Here is a 13,677-nt window from a genome sequence, read left to right as displayed (position 1 = left end):
TGGATAAAGTGAGGACTAATGACTATACTGTATATGACACTTACCTTACACAACCATACAATAATCATGTTGTATATGGTAAATGGATTGTTGCATATACGGTATGCCAGATGGATTAAATGGCTTTGCCAAGAACCAGCTACAGTACTTTCTGAATTAATGAGAGCAGAGATTGATGCTGGCTGACACACACACACCAATCCTCCAAAGGCCCGTGGTGGCTTGCCTTGTAACATTACAAATAGCATTAACCTGGGGTCATAGAAAACTTTTTATTGGTCAGGGGAAAATTTGTTTGATCTGCACTCTACCACTTCTAAACCCTGCCCCGCTTTGGTGTGCTTTATGTCGTAACTCAGGCCACTCATAAACACCAGGTCTTTGTGATAAATATTTCCCATTAGCAATATACCAACTGAGGCCAGGCAGCTCTCAGTAAAAATACTTTAAAGTACTAATTAACTCATTTCTGGGGAAGGGTATCTGTACTTTACATTACTATTTATATTTTTGGCAACTTTTACTTTTACTTCACTACATTCCTTAGAAAATATAGTACTTTTTTACTCAAAAGTACTCGTTACATTTTGAATGCTTAGCAGGACAGGAAAATTGTGAAATTCACACAGTTATCAAGAGAACACGTGGTCATCCCTACTGCCTCTGGGATGGCAGACTCACTAAGCACAAATGCATCTTTTGTGAATAATGTCTGAGTGTTGGAGTGTGCCCCTGGCTATCCATACATTTGAAAAACAAGAAAATGGTGCTGTGTGCTTAATATAAGGAATTTGAAATGATTTATACTTTTACTTTTTATACTTAAGTATATTTTATTGTCACAATCTTCGTTGTGTTGAGGAAAGGAGGACCAAAATGCAGCGGGATTGTGGACACTCATGTTTATTCCTGATAAAAACAGGTAAGGTATGCACTTGAAGAAAAACAAAACAATACTCACAACGTCAACAGTGTGGCATGCTCAAACAAACGCAGCGCACACAACAATCTCCCACAAAAGACACATACAAACACACCCTAATATATGGGACTCTCAATCAAAGGCAAATGACAACACCTGCCTTCAATTGAGAGTCCCAACCCCAATTGACCACACATAGATATACAACAGCTAGATCAATCATAGACATACATAACAAGGAACAGTGCCCAAAAACCCCGGAAATACACAAATCAAATCCCCTACAACAAACACACCACCCCGAATACCACAAACTACAATACCAATTAACCCTTATACTGGCCAGGACGTGACATTTATCAATTACATTTACTTTTGATACTTAAGTATATTTAAAAACAAATACTTTTTGAATTTTACTCAAGTAGTATTTTACTGGGTGACTTTCACTTTTACTTGAGTAACTTTCTATTACAGTTTTTCCCAATTGCTAAAACACAATTTTGCAAACTAGGCTGGTTTTATCAAAATACTTAACACAATTCACAAAACCACACACCCAAACTGCAAAATACCTCATATATCCTGCAAAATGAAGCACTGCAACCAAAACTACATATAGCATTATCAAAATCAAACGTTTGCACGAAATGGCACACACTTCATTCATATTGCCAGATTTTTGTTTAACCAACTACACACTGTTGGGCATAATGAAAAGCACTCTCATCTTTAGTATGCATTGCCATAATACTAAAATAGTTCAAATTGTAGAAAATTCTTCAGATGCACAGAAATATTTGCAGATACACACACATGCTGTTGAAACATTTAATTTTTCACCAAACAAGTCAATGCAACATATCGTATACCTTCCACCGCCATGCCGAAAATAACTCTTCTATGGGGTTCAGAAATGGTGAGTATGGTGGGAGGTATTGCACGAGAAATGGTGGGTGGTCAGCAAACCAGTTTTGGACTGGGGCTGCACGATGAAAGCTCACGTTGTCCCATACTACAATGTACCGGGTTCTTTGATGGTCTGCATCATTCATACGCTCTGGTGGTATGAGAATGTTGTGGAGTCTGTCCAGAAATGTGAGAATATGGGCTGTGTTGTATGGTCCAAGGTTGGCATGACGGTGGAGGACACCATGCATATTGGAGATGGCAGCGCACATTGTGACGTTCCCACCACGTTGGCCAGGAACATCTATAATGGCTCTGTGGCTAATGACGTTTCTCCCCCTTCTTCTGGTCTTTGCTAGGTTGAACCCAGCCTCATCTATAAAGATGAACTCATGTGGGATTGCATGAGCATCCATTTCCAGTACTCCCTGAAAACAAAGAACAAAAGCAGTCAATATTGTACTTACGTCCACATTTGCTCGTCTGACCTCTTTGTTTCTTTGAGAGTTTCTCTCAAACGGCACCTTATAAAGTTGTTTCATTCTGATTTGGTTTCGCTTGAGAATGCGAGCCAATGTGGACAGACTGACTCGTTGAATGTTGTTGAATATGGTATTGTCTTGGATGATGAGGCTTTGAATTTCTCGTAATCTGATTTCATTATTTTCCAAAACCAAGTTTACAATGGCAGTTTCCTGTACCCCGGTGAACATTTGGCCCCTTCCTCCACCATGGTTGCGTCTCTCAGTCCTTTAGAAAAACAAAAAAACTAAAATATAGGGCTTAGACAATGCAGCCTAAAGATATTTCCCCCACAGTAGAGTAAATTCTACAGGAAATTTGTGCAGTTAGTGTATGACATCAGCCATTCATGAAGTAAACAGGTGTCACCCAACTGATACACTATGACATGGGGTGTACTACATAGCGTGAAAGAAATGTTGGTTACATACCTGTACTCCAGTCTAAATGTCCGGATGACACAGGCGACAGTAAAACGGCTCAAGTTGGGCTGCACTCTCTGTCCAGCCTCTCGCATTGTCAGCCCATGGTTGATGACATGATCAACTAAGGTTGCTCTGATTTCATTTGAAAGTTGTTGTCTTCTTTGGCCATGAACTCCTCTACCAGCTCTACCCCTACCTCTCACTCTTCCTCCCCCTCTCATTCTCACCCTCCCTCTTCCTCTTCCTCTCTCTCTGCAACGGCTTCCATTGTTGTTGTAAAACAAAAGGTGCTCTCACCTGTGGTTTTTTCATAGTGCTTACTTCCTGATTGAAGTGGTAACAATTAACCATTGAGGTGTTTAGCCAGGTGGCACATGTATTGACCAATTAGCTCATGTAGTGTCATTTTGAATGGCAGTGTTTTGAAATGGCAAACGTGACTTTATGTCAGATTGTTGTGTCTTATGCAGAGAACCGTGTGCAGTGCATTTAAAAAGTGCCATTTTGAATTGCAAAATGTGTGTAAAGCAGAAAATGTGTTTAGACTTTTGGAGACTTGAGAAGGGGTTTTGCTCTCTGTGTGTCAGTTTAAATAATTGTGCTGTGCATGTCATTTTAGTGTGTTAGCAAATGGAAAAAACTGTAAGGCATCTTTACTTTTACTCAAGTATGACGATTGGGTACTTTTTCCACCACTGCCTGCAACATGTTAAAGCGAGTTAATGTTTGACAGTTTACTAAACCACTACTGATTTAGAAGTCAACACAAAGACAACAGGAGTACTGCCTCTGTTATTTCAGCACCATTTCAACTTAAACATTTCATCAACAAGGCTATGTACAGTATGCTTTTTTGAATACACTGAAAACAAACTTAAAGATACCAAAAACAAATGGTACTTGTGTGTGTGTGTGTGTGTGTGTGTGTGTGTGTGTGTGTGTGTGTGTGTGTGTGTGTGTGTGTGTGTGTGTGTGTGTGTGTGTAAGTAAGTAAAAAAAAAAGGTTTGGACTCACCCTACTTGTAGACTAGTTGAACTCCAATGCCATCCTCCTCTCTTTCATGTTGGCAAAATGGTCTATGGCTCTGTCATACAGTATGCGTTTAGTTTTTGTTGTCATAGGCTACCTACCTAAAACGCTTGCTAGCCTAACTTCCTCGCATGGGCAACAATGAACCAGATAAGTTAGCTAGCTACTTAACGTCAGCCTAAAATTTGCCCAGCGTCGTCTGGGTTAGGGTTTGGCCGGGGTAGGCCGTCATTGTAAATAAGAATTTGTTCTTAACTGACTTGCCTAGTTAAATAAAGATTAAATAGAAATACTGCCGCAACATGTCATACTCTTTTGGTCCACACAGCATCCGTTAGATGGGCTACACATACTGAGACAGAGGGGTGCTGTTTCCCTTGCTCTGATGATTTCTCCGGTGAGATTCAGCCACTTGCGAATTGATGGAAAATCATTAAAACACAGAGAGAGACGAAATATATGTTTTTTTTGTCAAATATTTGGGGAAGCCTGGCTTCCCTTGGCATCAATGAATGCGCGCCACTGTCTCTCTCCTTCCCCTTCCTCCTTCTCTCCTTCCTTCCCTCCATCTCTCTTTCTTTCTGTCTCCGTCATAAAAAAAATAAGGTATGTTAAAACTCAAACTCTCTTTCCCTCCATCTCTCTCTAGCTGACTCTAACATGACCACTGAGGATGGGTTCGGTGATGACAAGGGCTGTCACTGTGAGATCTCTGTGGAGGACCTGCTGCCTTCCGTCAAGTCTGTCATCCGAGCCGTCAGGTAAGACATACGCACGCACACGCTCGCTCGCTCACACACACACACCTGCTGCCCTCACTCAAGTATGTCATCAGAGCCTTAGCGTGACCTTTTTCTTCTTATTGTAACCTCCTAACTCTTTCCCCTAATCCATACCGTGAGAGGCAGCTTCAAAATCTCTCTTACTTCCCGCCATGTGGCCAGTGGATACTTTACTATATAACTTTTCCATCAGTCTTACCCCTTTGATCCTGACATTGGGCAGTAAGGGCCTCTCATATTCAACCTCTTCCGCTGTATGGGGCCCATAGGCTCCACAGGTGTATGTACTAAGCTCCCCTCTACACTCTCTCAAAGGGCTAGATTTACATGCTACACAGCTAAAGTAAACAGTGAAGTAAAGACTGATTTTACCTCAGATCTTTCGCTGTACAACTTCACAGGAATATTTTCTTTCGAAATATGAAATGATTTTCCAGATGAGCGGTCATGTATTTATGTTGAGAAAGAAGAGCTGTTTCTGCTGTTGCTATTTGGATAGTTTTAGATCTCAGTACCTTGGCGTGTGTTACTCTAGGTCAATGTCCTTCTTTGTTTGAGGACTCCCTCTTATGGTAGATTGACAAACTGCATTGAGATTCCCTCCTGTGCTGGATCGCATTCATTAGGACACACCGTAGCGAAACATTTCGCAACGGGAAACAAAAACAAGCGCTTCTTATTAGACACGTTCATGTAGTCCCTCCCTGTTTCAGTCAATGTTCTTTCATCTGGTATTTAATGAACATGACCCTGGTCTGGTCCATCCAGGATAATGAAGTTCCACGTGGCCAAGAAGAAGTTTAAGGAGACGTTGCGTCCATACGATGTGAAGGACGTCATAGAGCAGTACTCTGCCGGACACCTGGACATGCTGTGTCGCATCAAGAGTCTGCAGACACGGTGAGAACAATAATGCACTGTCACGCATGGTCAAAGTGCTCACGTCGTCACTCTCTCTAACTTAGACCTTCCGATACAATGCATGAAAAAGCTTATCTAGCAGCTGTTTGCCCATGTGTATTGCCCACTGCTTAGCCACTAATGTAAGCAGTATGTCTTTGTCTTCATGTGACTGTGCATATGTTCGAGTCTGTGTGCATACATTCATATTTGTGTGTGTGTGTGTGTGTGTGTGTGTATATATGTCTTCACTTTTCCCCACAGGCTGGACATGATAGTGGGGCCCCAGCCCCTGAGCAGCCGAGCCAAGACATTTTCCTCTCCCTCCCTGCCCATGTATTACAGCCAGGGCAGAAAGAACTCCACGCAGGGGTCAGAGTTAACCCCCTCACGCCCCTCACACACACCCCTCACGCACTCTCCTATCCTCACACCCTCTTGACTTTCTCCCCATCCCCTGCATGTGGACTAGCTGATTGTTTGCTTGAAGAAACACTGCATGGTTTTCAAATCGCACAAATCTTTCTTACCTGTCTAGGTTGACAGTATATCTTACCTGTCTAGGTTGACAGTATATCTTACCTGTCTAAGTTGACAGTATATCTTACCTGTCTAAGTTGACAGTATATCTTACCTGTCTAAGTTGACAGTATATCTTACCTGTCTAGGTTGACAGTATATCTTACCTGTCTAAGTTGACAGTATATCTTACCTGTCTAGGTTGACAGTATATCTTACCTGTCTAGGTTGACAGTATATCTTACCTGTCTAAGTTAACAGTATATCTTATCTGTCTAAGTTGACAGTATATCTTACCTGTCTAAGTTGACAGTATATCTTACCTGTCTAGGTTGACAGTATATCTTATCTGTCTAGGTTGACAGTATATCTTACCTGTCTAAGTTAACAGTATATCTTATCTGTCTAGGTTGACAGTATATCTTATCTGTCTAGGTTGACAGTATATCTTACCTGTCTAGGTTGACAGTATATCTTACCTGTCTAGGTTGACAGTATATCTTACCTGTCTAAGTTAACAGTATATCTTACCTGTCTAAGTTGACAGTATATCTTACCTGTCTAAGTTAACAGTATATCTTACCTGTCTAGGTTGACAGTATATCTTACCTGTCTAGGTTGACAGTATATCTTACCTGTCTAGGTTGACAGTATATCTTACCTGTCTAGGTTGACAGTATATCTTATCTGTCTAGGTTGACAGTATATCTTACCTGTCTAGGTTGACAGTATATCTTGCACGGGGGGTCCACTTTGGACTGTTGATGGGTTCAGTTTCTAGATTCCTCATGGTGATGTTTCTTCTGTTCTGCATTCCTGTCAACTGAGTTTTCTGAGTTTTCTCTTAAACTTATGGCCCGATTCAATCAGATCCACTTTAGCCAACATCCGCATAGCTGATGTTTTGATGGTGTCGGAGGTGGAATTGCGTTAGAGTGATCAAATCCACAAGTTTTTCACGGCATTATAGCTAAAACGGACATTGCCATTGGCTGCACAGTCTCATTAAGTTCGAATTCTGGAATGTGAGATGTAATCTACACCTCGATTAGGCTGTTAAAATCCTCATTATTTAGTTAAATGATTTTTCAATTTGAGTGTAATTATTTCTGTATAGCCTACACTTTCTCATTCTGAACTTCTAACGCAAGTGGGGAGGTGTGGCTTCTTGACAATGACACCGACACCGCCAAAACGTCAGCTATGCAGGCTGTCGGCTATAGCTGGTTAGCACTTGATCTGATTAAATCTAGGTCCTAAACTTTCACTGAATTTGAAAGGCCTTATTTACCAAATGAGTGAGTAGTGAGCCACCATGTGGTAGAAACTTAAAATGACATTTTTCTAGTCGAGAGCTTGAGTCATGGAAAATATTGAAAATATATATAAACATCTCAACTGAAAATCCAAATGTGTAGTAAAATGATATATAAATACAAATAAAACTATGCTTGTAATTTAAGGTCCTCCATTTGTCTTTCAAATCCAGTAGTGGGTAATACATTCTTCTCTTCTTCTTGGCTTCTAATGTTTAATCTTAGATCTTTTGAAAAAAGGTGTATTGATATCCCACTGGGCACAGACGTCAATTCAATGTCTATTCCACGTTGGTTCCAGTGGCGGTTCTAGACCGTTTCAACTGGGGGGGCCAAGCTGGGGCCAGTTGTACTGTTAGAGGTGCCAGTTACATTAGACGTTATTGTTGTCATATCGTTTTCTTCACTGCATTAGCAGGCAAAAGACCATGTTCATAATCATTAGTGTTCCACGTTGCCACTGTCTAATAATGGATGTAAAAAAAGAACGATAGCAAAAATTTGTTATGTAAAAATTAGTTCATACTCCCCAAAATTGTTGTCATAGGGGCACTGGTCCCTCTTGACCCCCCCCCGAGAACCGCCCGTGGTTGGTTCCACCTCATTTCAGTGAAATGACATGGAAACAACGCTGATTCAGCCAGTGTGTGTGCCCAGTGGGATGCTGTTGATATTGATACACTTGCATCATATATCTCTAGTGACACAGTAAACCGCGCTAATATATATCATTGTGAGCAGTATGGCCTCTACAGTACGTGTTGTATTCTCATAGAGGACCAATTCCAACTCTAACTCTCTTTCCTTCCTTCTTCCTTCTCGGCGGGCTGCCTACTGGACATCCTCTGGTCCTGCACCATTTCTTTCTCCGTGCCCTCTCTTTAACACTATGTCTCCTGTGTCCTCCAGAGTGGACCAGATCCTGGGTAAAGGCCAGATTCCTCTGGATAAGAAGATCCGGGACAAGCTGCTGTCTGATGGAGACCTGCTGGAGGACATGAGTATGCTGGGACGCGTCTGCAAAGTGGAACGGCAGGTCAGTGGGTTTCCATGAACTTAAACACTGGTTCATTAAATATGGTGAATTATGTGTGGTTAACCTTTTACATTCGTGGGAATTGGCCTATACGGACGGGGCTAGATTGAAATGTTTCTTACAGAAGAAATATGAAAAGCATATGCATAACCATGGTAGCAATTTTAAGGGAACAGTGAAGATAATGGGGAAATAAATGATTAGACCAAAGGTGAGTACACAAGTTCACCTGACACAAGACTGAATCCAAACAATACACTGTTAACATTCAGTAACATAGGAGTATTCCTCGAAAATGTCGGTTAGGTGCAACATAAGCCAACAAAAATTACAAGGGTTTGAGTTAGAGGACTAACTGGAGTCTCCAAGTGGACACACCCCTCTCCAAAGTGGGCACAGTTCCTTAGTCATTTCTATGCACTTTTATGACTCAAAGAAGTCTTCAACTATAAGGTACTTTTTGAGCTCTCCTAGCTGTGCCGTTGAGGAACTAGAACAAGCACACTTGTAGTTGTTTCGTTTGGAACACAACCCTGCATCCCCGCCATCACACAATGACTGTTGTTGTTTATGTAATCCAAAAACTGCCCCTTATAAATCACTGTCTGGGTCAGGTGGGCATGATTTGAAGCTTGTTCTATTGCCAATATGACTAGCTAAGTTAATAAATACGATCTTATAGTGTTGGGCTTTCACAAGGCAATTTTGGTACTCATAGAAAGGAGTCATGAGTGCATTCAGGTGTGTGCCACGGCAAATTATCTTCACAATTAACAAACACAGGCTCATTCTGTTCAGAACAACCCAGGGTATGACCCCATGTCATCTTGTAACTGTACATCAAACAGTGATCATAAACGCTGACACTGTGTATGCCATGAGTTTCATGATATGGAGATGTGAAGTGCACATTTGGACTCACGGGTCTTTGGCTTGCTTGTGTGACATCAAAGTGGTATTTATTATAATAATCCTCATTGTCTCATCTTTCAAAGTACATAGAGTCCTCTTAACTTACAGCATTTCCCTCACTAAGGGAACAAAAAAATAGCAAACGTTGCCCTAGTACTGGGAGAGATGGGGGCAACTTCTTAACGCGCGCGGTGCTCAAGTTCAGAACGGCTGTCAGTCCAAACCCATACAGCGCTGTAAAGCATTAGTGCCCAAATCTGCCATTTTTAACCCATATACGGGTACAGGTATGAGTGTAAAGGGCTACCAACTACTGTTATTCAACATATTTTAATTGTTTTGCGAATTATGGTTAAATGTGGTTACATGTTGTTTGTATTACCAATTATGTGAAAATACTCTTTCTTTTGTGTTGCTAATATTAACCTTAATTTCTATTTTCCTTCCTTCCTTCCTTCCTTCAATCCATCCCTCTCTAGGTCCAGTCTATTGAGTCGAAGCTAGACTCCCTGTTGGACATCTACCGGCATGTGTTACGTAAAGGCTCCTCCTCTGCCCTCACCCTCTCCTCCTTGCCCCTGTTTGAGCTGGAGCAGACCTCAGACTACCAGGGCTCTATCCTCTTCAAGGACCACTCCACCTGCTCTACCCAGGTCAGCAGCACCGGAGGTGGGCCAGGGATAGAGGGCCAAGGGGGGTGCGTGACCCGCTCCTCCGCCAACACCTCAAACCTGTCCCGGGGACTTCACCTTATCCTGGCGCCGCCCACTGAGCTCAGCCTCAACCTCAACACTGGCTCCACCTCGCCTTCTACCGCTGGGCCCCCGCCCTCCTCGTTCAGTCCGACACCCCTTCCTCAACACCACCACCATCATCATCATCATACCCTGCCAGAAAGTGGGGAACCAGACCATAGCGGAAGTTCTTCTCACTCACCTCCTATTCTTACTCCTAATTGTGTATCTGGAGGTGGGGGGTTTCCTACTCTGGCCAGGCCCCCACCGCCTCCTCCCCAGCCCAGCCGGACAGTGGGTCACTCCAGGCCGGAGAGGGAGAGGGAGGTGGAGGTGGACGACTTCTGTGGAAGCCCGGAGGAGAGGGAGGATGGTGATGTGTTAGGCCCAGAACAAGGCCTCAGAATCGGGAGGCTGGGGCAGCCAAGAGGGGGGTCCAGTGGGAACAGCAATGGCCGGCCCTGCAATGCCAAACCAGAGGGCTCCTGGAGGAGACACACGAGCCTGGGGATGGAGCCCCTGGTACCCCTCTCTTCTGCTCTGGGAGGAGGAGGCCGCTGCTCCTCCGGCTCCAACCCCAGCCAGGCGGACCGAAGCCTGGGCAAGTCCATGTCCGTCCAAGACCTGGGGCAGGGGGGGACTACCACCTCCATGGCCCTGGATAGCCACCACCATCCTAGCCTCAGCCTCTCGTCCCCCAGCCCCTGCAGCAGCAACTCCCCCACAGGCTCCCACAGTAGTCAGGACCCTGGAGGAGGGGGCGGCGGGGATGGTTGGGGGGAGGAGGACCTCTTTATCAGCGACAGGGAAATGGACGCCCTCCCTCTCCCCCCCGAGGCTCAAGGTGGAGCCTTTGGCTTTGACTTCCTGTCCCAGGGTACAGCCGACGCAACCTCTTACTCTTCAGAGCTACTGAGGACAGACCCGGGGCTTGGGGCGGGGTTAAATGCTCTGGCGGGGTTCAATAGGAGCCTGCCGAGCGGGAGCGGGAACACATCATCGCCCGCCTCAGTTGGGAGCACCGAGTCCCTGAGCATGCCGCACGTACGGCTAAAATAAGACACACCCCCGTGTCGTATGGACCAATCAAAAAACCTCCCCTTATAGAGAAGCTCTTTATTCTATTTTTGGAGGGGTGAGGGGGAACAGGTAGGGACTATAATGGTTATTTCTGTTTATTTTTATGTTGATTCATTTGATAAAAAGCTAAGTATTTTTCATCCAAGTCGACAATAGATGAACATATCATTGCATGAATTATTATTGAAGAAATCAAAACAAAGAAAATAAAGAAGGTAAGATAAAGAGAGAGAGATGTGTTTAAAAAGAGACTTTGATATATATATTATATATATATATAAGGGACGAGCAAAACTTGATCCTGAAAGACAATGGGTTGATCTGTGATCTCGACACTGCATGAGCACTGCATGTTTTCAGTCCAAAGTTCATGGTATTTACAACTTACCCATAAGTCTTCATTCATTAACACTGGAAGTTGTTGATGCCTATAGGCCTTAGGGCAAAACCCTTCTAGAAAACGTTTCCTTAATTTTAATACACATAATCATGTACAGTAAAAGTTAAAGTGTGGGGCCTCCTAACTTATAAGACTATAGCGTATGGGGCAAGTTAAATGCTTACATGAACCCAATATCATACTCTTATCCAAAGCTTCTGAGGCAGCCATCTTGAAATGAATGTTGCCTCAATACGACCAAGTTTTTCACCCACATCAGTTCCCTATAATAGTTTCTCATTTGAGAGACTATTGTGGACATACACAAAACACCCTTCATTGTAATGATAGACTTGCCAAGTCCAGGTCAATACTAGTTTGAGGTAAATTTAATTCTGCCAACAGGTCACACACACACCAAAACACACACACACACACACACACACACACACACACACACACACACACACACACACACACACACACACACACACACACACACACACACACACACACACACACACACACACACACACACACACACACACACACACACACACACACACACACACACACACACCGGTAGTTTACATACTGTATAACCATCGTACACAGGCTGCTACACATAGTCCCGGGAAAGGAATAACTGCAAAAACAGGAGACGAATAGCTGCTAAAACAATAGAAATAGAATTACTAGAATACGGTCCACCCATCATGACACCTTTGAATGGGGATGCCCGTTCTAGTACTTCTATTTCTATGCCTAAAACGCCGTTCAATTGCGCACCCCGAGGTGTTTTCTACCCGACGACCAAGGTATCCACATTATGAATGTGATTTCTTGAGATACCTGTGTATCTTCTCATTCATTTTTTTTTTTTTTTACTTATAACACAAGAGAGCAAAACACAAAGGGAGAAAAATGTGCAAAAATATATTATGTTATCTGATTATGTGACCCTCTTTTAATTAAATCAAGATACTTGCAGTCTTACAGTACATGGTTTCAGTCAAAATCACACTCACCGGCTGTAGTTCTTTTAATACATTATAGTTTTGAATGCTTATTAAATTGCTTAAACTGAAGTTGACATGCTGTAGAATGTATATAATGTTATGTTAATAATCTGTAAGTGATATTTTGCACACCTTGGCAAGCAGTGTGAGTGACTTCATGGCTAATGCTAACAACAATTAGCCCTTTTGACTTAAAGGGATAAGTCACTCAAATCACAAAATTACATTGTTTTTCTTACCCTTCAAGCAGTCTTTACAGGGTACCAAAATAAAAAAAACATTTTGTAATTTGGGTGGACTAACCTTTTAAGTGTTACAGATTCAGGTACAACAGGGTCATGTTCAATAGGGCACAATGTAGCAAAACATTTTGAAATGGAATGCAAAGATGACTCATTGGACACGCTCAACCTCAGGTAGTAGGCTACCTCATTGATTTCAAAACATTTTGTGCCTACTGAACAGGATCCTGTAGGGATTATTGGATGTTTCACCAAGGGGGTTGTTTCAAAGGAGAGATACCCATTCTAAACATGAAAAACAGTATGAAATTGTACGCTAAATCCAAAGCTCCAGTACACATACCATTGGAAACAGAAACATTAGCAGAAACATTTATGGTCGATTAAATCCTTGTTGAAGGCTTTACCAGAATATGTGAAGTATACAAAACATGCAGTACATAACATGGTGCCTTTCTTAACGATTTACTGTCCATTTCAACATGTTTATTTGCACCCAACGTGTGGGTTGTTGGCCTTTTGTGCTGAAATGGTCTCACATACTTGATTTTTGTTTTGTCCCTTGTAAAAAAATATGACTATCTGATTTGGGCATTATTTATCCACAGACAGACCATGTATTACCAAAGGAAAACTGGCCTTTAGAAATGTCATCATTGTGTCTCATACGATCATTATCCTAATTTATTTAAATGATGTGCACATACCTATACGATAGTAATAATTTCAGTTAGCTCCATCAAGCCTGTAATGTCATGAAAAATGCTAAAGAAACTTTTATTCTCCTACATCAATAAAAAAAAAATGGAAATTCAAGTGTATGTTTGTTGACATATTACAGACATGTTCTGTTAGCCTATGACCATTGTGGTGTATATTCCGTTCTGTAGCTGTGTGTTGGCATCTATTTATTACATTGAAAATGATTTTTCAACTGTCAACCCATATTT

At 42.3% G+C, this 13,677-nt stretch overlaps 1 pseudogene; it reads left to right on the top strand.

The window, feature by feature from the left end:
* Positions 1-13,543, top strand: part of LOC106586654 (potassium voltage-gated channel subfamily KQT member 4-like) — a 129,796-nt pseudogene extending 116,253 nt beyond the window's left edge.
* Positions 13,544-13,677: the final 134 nt, after the last annotated feature.

Source organism: Salmo salar, chromosome ssa02 (assembly GCF_905237065.1).
Source record: "Salmo salar chromosome ssa02, Ssal_v3.1, whole genome shotgun sequence".
Classification (NCBI taxonomy): Eukaryota; Metazoa; Chordata; class Actinopteri; order Salmoniformes; family Salmonidae; genus Salmo; species Salmo salar.
This window is presented reverse-complemented; position numbering and strand designations above follow the sequence as displayed.